A 6,490-nucleotide genomic window follows, 5' to 3' on the forward strand; every position below is an offset into this window, starting at 1 on the left:
ACTACGGCTTGCCCAAGGTCATCCAGCCAGGTGCAAGTGGAGGAGTGGGGAATCAAACCCGGTTCTCCCAGATTAGAGTCCGCACCCTTAACCACTACACCAAACTGGCTCTTAACCACTACACCAAACTAGAACTTGAGGGCATCCGAGGGCATCCAATGAAGCTGATGGTCAGGAAATTCAGGACGGATAAAAGGAAATACTTCTTGAGACAGAAAGTGATTAAAATGTGGAATTCGCTGCCAGAGGATGTAGTGATGGCCGCAGGAACAGACAGCTTTAAAAGGGGATTAGGTAGATTCATGGAGGATAGGCCTATCAGTGGCTGCTAGCCAGGGTGACTGACGGGAACCTCCACATTCAGAGACACTAATCCCCTGGATCCCAGAACCAGGAGGCAACATCAGGGGAAGGCTTCAACCTCTGTGCCCTGTTGTTGGCTGTCCAGAGAAACTGGTTGGCCACTGTGTGGGATAGCATGCTGGACTAGACAGACGACTGGTCTGATCCAGCAGGTTCTTTGTATCACCTTAAGCCCAAATTTTGCTCAGCATCTCCGCCCGCCATGAGCCTCTTTTGATGCCCCTCCAGCTCTGGCACCCTAGGCACGCTCCTTCTCTGGAACAGCAGGTGTGAATCAGATGAGCATCTGAACGCAGTCCAGCTGTAGTGTGTTGGCTTCAGTGGGGCGGACAGGTACACATCAGACTCCGTTTGGTCACATCAGAGATCCAGTTTGGTGCAGTGGTTAAGTGTGCGGACTCTAATCTGGGAGAACCGGGTTTGATTCCCCACTCCTCCACTTGCACCTGCTGATGTGACCTTGGGTCAGTCACAAGCTCTGGCACAGCTGTCCTTGAAAAAGAGCAGTTTGTGTCAGAGTTCTCTCAGCCCCACCCACCTCACAGGGTGTCTGTTGTGGGGAGGGGAAGGGAAAGGAGTTTGTAAGCCGCTCTGAGACTCCAAGTGAAGGGCGGGGTATAAATCCAATCTCCTCCTCTTCTTCTTCTTCTTCTTCCGTGTTCTAGCACACGTAGTCATGAATGTGGTAGAGCTGGATCAGGGCCCCCATGTGACTCAGCAGAGATCTTCAGTGTTCACGCCAATACCCTTCGGTTTGCTTTAAGCAATGAGACATCTTTGTCAGTGCTGTGGTTGCTGCCTGTCTTATCCCAGATCTTCAAGACTGAGTAGGAGGTCTAGTTCTGGTGGCAGAACGCTGACGTGTGGGCTGAATGATACCCACTTCTCTAGCTTTAATCACTTTCTCGTTCATTTCCTCCTAAGGTCATTCCATCACCCCCAAACCCAGCTGCCTGCCTTTCAATGTTCCCCCTAAGCTGTGGAGTCCTGTGAGCAAAAATTCTACTTTGTGAGCTGCTGGCATTAAAGTTGTGAGCCAGCGAATGGGCTAGTGCATAAATTAGTTTGCTCTGGAGCCATCTTTCTTGAGCTAAGACAAAATGTGTGAGCCGGAGGCTAAAGAACTGTGAGCTAGCTCACACTAACTCAGCTTAGAGGGAACACTGCTGTCTTTATTCATCCACTGCTGCTGTCTCCATAGATTCAACCTCTCTGGATAGTTCATCCTGCCCTTCCTCCAAGAAGCTCATGTTGGCTTTCACGGTTCTCCCCTCACAAACCACCTTGTCAGCTAGATTAAGCTGAGAGTCATTGTGTTTGGCTCCAACCTGGATCACCCAGGCTAGCCCAATCCCGTCAGATCTCAGAAGCTAAGCAGGGTCAGCCGTGGCTAGTATTTGGATGGGAGACCACCAAGGAATCCCAGGGTTGTGACGCGGAGGCAGGCAATGGCTAACCACCTCTGAACATCCCTTGCCTTGAGAACCCTAGGCGGTCCCCAGAAGTCAGCTGTGACTTGATAACAAAACAATAGCAACAGCGACATTCTGTTTCATCCAACCAGCTTTTCCACTGGTGAAAAATGGAGGAAGGGGTCCCCTTTGACCATTTAAAAAGTTGTGCTGGTGGGATCATGGGAACTGCACGGACAAAAGCCATGTCAGACAAGGAATGTAGTAAGGAGGAGAATTGGGCTGAATTGAATGGAGAAAGCTGGCTATAACCAACTCATTGACTGACAAAATATCACCAGTGGGGAGTAAGCCATTTGAACAGAGCTTGCAGTGTTTCTATCTGTATACTGTTTTTCTCTTGTTGATGGACCATTATCGTGTTTTTATTACTCTTATACAAGTTGCTGCTTTGTTAGCTGCCTGATTCCACGGAGGCAAGGTGAGATATAAATATTTTAAACAAATAAATCAGTAGCATCTGATTTGAACCCAGATCTCTCAGCCCACTTACTACACCATACCACCTTTCTTTTTAACTCACTGTTAAATCCTCCTCTAACAGTTTTTTTAAAAAAACCCTATTAGATTAAAGAGCAGCATGATTCTGATGATGGCAAGAAAAATAAACAATTGATGGATTTGATTCTTTGCCTTTCTCAGTCTCAGGTAAAGACACCTTCAGTTTCCTTACTAGATTTATCTCCTGACAGTTTCCCCATTTTATCCTTATGCAACCCTGTGAGATAAGTTAACAGGTGATGATGATGGTCTCCCCGTTTGTTCATGGCAGAGAGGGAATTCAAACACAGATAATCCTGGACATAATCCAACATTCTTGTTGATGCACCCCACTGGCTCCCTTTAACATTCTCCAGGAAAAGCACTGATCTAGCAGCCATTCAGGGCTTGGAGAAATCAAGATTTAAGGTGAATTAGAGGGCCAAGGCCATCAGTTTGCTGTTAAGGTGACCAGGTACAAAAGAAGCCGGTCCCCCATAACACTTATGTTGTTGTCAAACAGACTGTGAGGCTGCAGCCAGTAATAAGAAAACCTTTGTATGTTAATGGTGAAGATAACTTTTTAGCAGTTCCGACTTTGACAAAGAATATTTGAAACGGGATTCTACAGCTAGCCTACCCCTGAGCCAGGACCAATTTAGCAGAGAACAACTTTGACCCAAAAGGGATTAACTTCACCAGGGATCATTCCCAAGAAAACAAGAGTACAGAAGTTTGCAAATGGCTTTGTGCTGATGATACTCGAAGGTCCTTCTGAGAAAGACACTTGAGAGGATTGTATGTGAATGTACTGAAGTTTGCAAATGACAAAAGTACCATAAACCAGACTGATGTTGTTTCTACATGGCTATTGTTATGAATCTATGAAGGTGTGTCTTTTTAAGACCTTTGTTGGTGAGAAAAGCAGCAATCATTGAATGCCCCTTTCTAAACAGGTGTTCAAAACAGACTCATTCACTTGTTTGAACAGGGGAGGAGCTGTTGTGGCACAGTTAGTAAAGCATCTGCTGGGAAGGCAGAAGGTCCCAGGTTCAATCACTGGAATCTCCAGTTATTAGGATCAGATAGTAGGTGATGTGAAAGACCTCAGCCTGAGACCTTGGAAAGCTGCTGCCCTCGATAGAAGGTCAGACTGGAACCAATGGGTTGAAATTAAATCAGAAGAGTTTTTGGCTAAACATTACAAATCAAGTTAAAATAAAAGAGAAATCAAGTTAAAATAAAAGCTATTTGGCTCCCAGTGGCTATTGGCCACAGACATGGTGTTTTGTTGCATTCTAATTTTGGGTTATTGCTTTGTCAAGTGGTGCAGAGCCATCTGTGACCGCTTAACTATGAAGCCTTGAGCATCAATCTTATTTTGCATTTGTTGGCTGGTCAGATTCAGGAGCACCATGTCAGGGGCAAAATAAGTTTAGAGCATTACATGGTCACATGAAAACTGCCTTAAACTGAGTCAAACCATTGGTCTGCCAAGGCCAGTATTGTCTTCTCTGATTGGCAACAACTCTCCAGAGTCTCAGAGTCTTTCACAATACCTACCTGCCTTGCCCTGGATAGGTCAGGCTAGCCCGATCCCATCAGATCTCGGAAGCTAAGCAGGGTCAGTCCTGGTTAGTATTCGGATGGGAGACCACCAAGGAAGTCCAGGGCTACAATGCAGAGGCAGGCAATGGCAAACCACCTCTGAAACGTCTCTTGCCTTTAAAAGAACTCTAGCTCGCCATCTAGTGGTGCGTAACCCAAAAAGAGCTAGAATCTCTGGCTGCCAGACAATCTTAGAATCTCCTGGCTATTCTACACACAATATAAAGACCAAAAATATTGCTGCACAAGTTCATATGCTTACAAAACTAACAATAATGACATTTTAATATTTCAGCAAAACAGTAACATCAAAAGACCGAAGTCTTCAAACTGCGGAAGCAAGGACGAACTTTCTCGAGCTTGACAGTCCGTTTCGACCTGAGTCTTTATCAAACGTCAGTTTGTGTTGTTATTTCTTCAAAGCATGAGTTTCCAAAATATGTGCATCAATTCAAAAGTGGCTAATAATAGCTCTAGTATGTAACATACTAGAGCTATTATTAGCCACTTTTGAATTGATGCACATATTTTGGAAACTCATGCTTTGAAGAAATAACAACACAAACTGACGTTTGATAAAGACTCAGGTCGAAACGGACTGTCAAGCTCGAGAAAGTTCGTCCTTGCTTCCGCAGTTTGAAGACTTCGGTCTTTTGATGTTACTGTTTTGCTGAAATATTAAAATGTCATTATTGTTAGTTTTGTAAGCATATGAACTTGTGCAGCAATATTTTTGGTCTTTATGTTATCTAAATTGCTGGGTCCTGGTTACTTTACATATGTATATTCTACACACAATGCCATATGATAATAATTATTATTACAACACCTACCACCTGATCCTTTTAGCGGGAGATGATGGGGATTGAACCAGGGACCTTCTGCACGCCAAGCAGGTGCTCAACCACTGAGCCACAGTCCTATCCCATCATAGGGGGGGAAACTGACATATTCCCGATAAGAGTTCATTGGAGATTCTAGTTCGTACCCTTATATCTGACAGCTCCATGGGGATTTGGCATACCCACAAAATGCTATAATCTACCATACAGTGTATTGATAAGTATAGATGATAGGCTGATAGAAGAGAAGAAGAAGAGAAGAGAAAAGATTGGATTTATACCCCGCCCTTCACTTGGAGTCTCAGAGCGGCTTACAAGCTCCTTTCCCTCCCCCTCCCCACAACAGACACCCTGTGAGGTGGGTGGGGCTGAGAGAACTCTGACACAAACTGCTCTTTTTCAAGGACAGCTGTGCCAGAGCTTGTGACTGACCCAAGGTCACAACAGCAGGTGCAAGTGGAGGAGTGGGGAATCAAACCCGGTTCTCCCAGATTAGAGTCCGCGCACTTAACCACTACACCAAACTGGCTCTCTGATAGCAGCCTGAACTGCCCTGGGTAGCCTGAGCTCATCACAGCTCAGAAGCTAAGCAGGGTCTGCTATTGTTAGTACTGGGATGGGAGGCTACCAAGGAAGACCTGGGTTGCTATTCAGAAGAAGGCGATGGCAAAGCCACCTCTGAACATCTCAAGCCTAGGAAACCCTGAGGTCCTGGGGTCACCATGAACTGGTTGTGACTTGACAACCTATCATCGTAAACGACAGGATTGCTTCCTATCCTTTCTGTCACAAAATGCAATGCAGCCAAGTTTCAGGGTGAGAATGTCACAAAACTGCCCCATGCCATGAAGCTGCCTGGTGCCCATTCAGACTACAGGTCCATGGAGCTCACTGTCTCCTCTCGCTGGCTACAGTTTCCCAGGTCCTCAGGCTGAGGAAGGTTTTCCTGGCTGCCCAGAGATCCGAGGGACTGAACGTGGGACGTTCTGCATGCAAAGCAGAGGCTCAGCCGGAACCAATCTCTGCTGCTCCAGGCAGGAACCCTTCCTCAGAGAAGTGTGTCTTTCAAAATTACTCTGGCCTTTAGAGGGGGAGAAAGATGTGAAATGACTCACCCCAGCCAATTGGAGCCCCGGAGCCACTGTCTGCAGCAATGGCGGGAAGAAGAACAAAAAAGTAAGTACAGAGCACTGAACTTGTCACTGCCATCCTGAGCGCCTATTCCATCCTGGGCATGGGAGCATGCCTGTGAGTCAGCGATCGAGGCAGAGAAAGAGGAGCTTGGCTTGCTATTTTATACCCTCGCTCTAGAGAGAACCCTTTGATAAGACGACCGCAAGCGAGGGTAAGTTGTCAAAACAATGACGAGTGGGCACGGAGCGAAACAGGAAGCTCGGGAGAACGTACTTGCTGAGCGAGGGACGATGAAAAGATTACCCAGACTCACGTATGCAGGTTCAAGCCCCTCTCCCTGTTCTGCACCGCAGGATTATTCCAAAGGTAGAAGTGCCATTTTTGAGGGGTGGATGGGACAGGCGGAGAGTCCCAGCTGGAAGGTGTTGTAGCAAAGGCCCGGTGCCTGCACTTGGAGGCCTTCAGGGTGCACTTGCAAAAAAGAAACACTAGTGTGGTTCTTTTTCTTGCTGCACCAAAAGTGTAGGAGCTCTTGAGGAACAGGTTTCAGGTAGCGACGAGGAGTTAAAAAGGAACCACACAAAAGCTGCT

The 6,490-nt window shown here is 46.4% G+C and overlaps 1 long non-coding RNA gene across 1 annotated transcript in view; it reads right to left on the minus strand.

The window, feature by feature from the left end:
* Window positions 1-5,958, minus strand: part of LOC107108291 — a 20,106-nt gene extending 14,148 nt beyond the window's left edge. Inside the window, exon 1 of the long non-coding RNA XR_001482435.1 lies at window positions 5,881-5,958. This is a non-coding gene — a long non-coding RNA (uncharacterized LOC107108291). The remainder of the gene's footprint in view (window positions 1-5,880) is intronic.
* Window positions 5,959-6,490: the final 532 nt, after the last annotated feature.

This window comes from Gekko japonicus, unplaced genomic scaffold (genome assembly GCF_001447785.1).
Source record: "Gekko japonicus isolate JY-2015 unplaced genomic scaffold, Gekko_japonicus_V1.1 scaffold2199, whole genome shotgun sequence".
In the NCBI taxonomy this organism is placed as follows: domain Eukaryota; kingdom Metazoa; phylum Chordata; class Lepidosauria; order Squamata; family Gekkonidae; genus Gekko; species Gekko japonicus.